We start from the raw sequence: 385 nt of genomic DNA, 5'->3' as shown, positions 1-385 counted from the left end.
CCCCCCCACCTCCCTCCCCCAAGTTCTGTGTCCCACCCAGTCCCTTTCGCCCCCTGCCCGGCCCCCCTGGATCCAGCCCCACCCCGCATGTGCACCTGAATGCCGAGCTTGTACCCCCAGCGTTTTGAAGTCCAAGCAGGAATGTTCCCACGAGTCTAAACCCGGCCCAGGCCCGGCCTGCGGGTGGGTGGCTGGGGAGCCCGCGGCGCCTTCCCCCACCGCCTTCCCTCCGGCCGCAGACCTGGGCTGCCCATGGCAGGAAAAGAAACCAGAAAAACCAAACTAAACACGAATAAAAGAGTTTCTATTTTACCAGAGACGCCTGCAAGTGTAACCGGGGGGGCTGCCCTGGGGGGGACTCGTGCGGGGGAGAACAGGCCCGGGG

This window comes from Terrapene carolina, unplaced genomic scaffold, assembly GCF_002925995.2.
Source record: "Terrapene carolina triunguis isolate 2854851 unplaced genomic scaffold, T_m_triunguis-2.0 Scaffold24632, whole genome shotgun sequence".
NCBI classification, from domain to species: Eukaryota; Metazoa; Chordata; order Testudines; family Emydidae; genus Terrapene; species Terrapene triunguis.
This window is presented reverse-complemented; position numbering follows the sequence as displayed.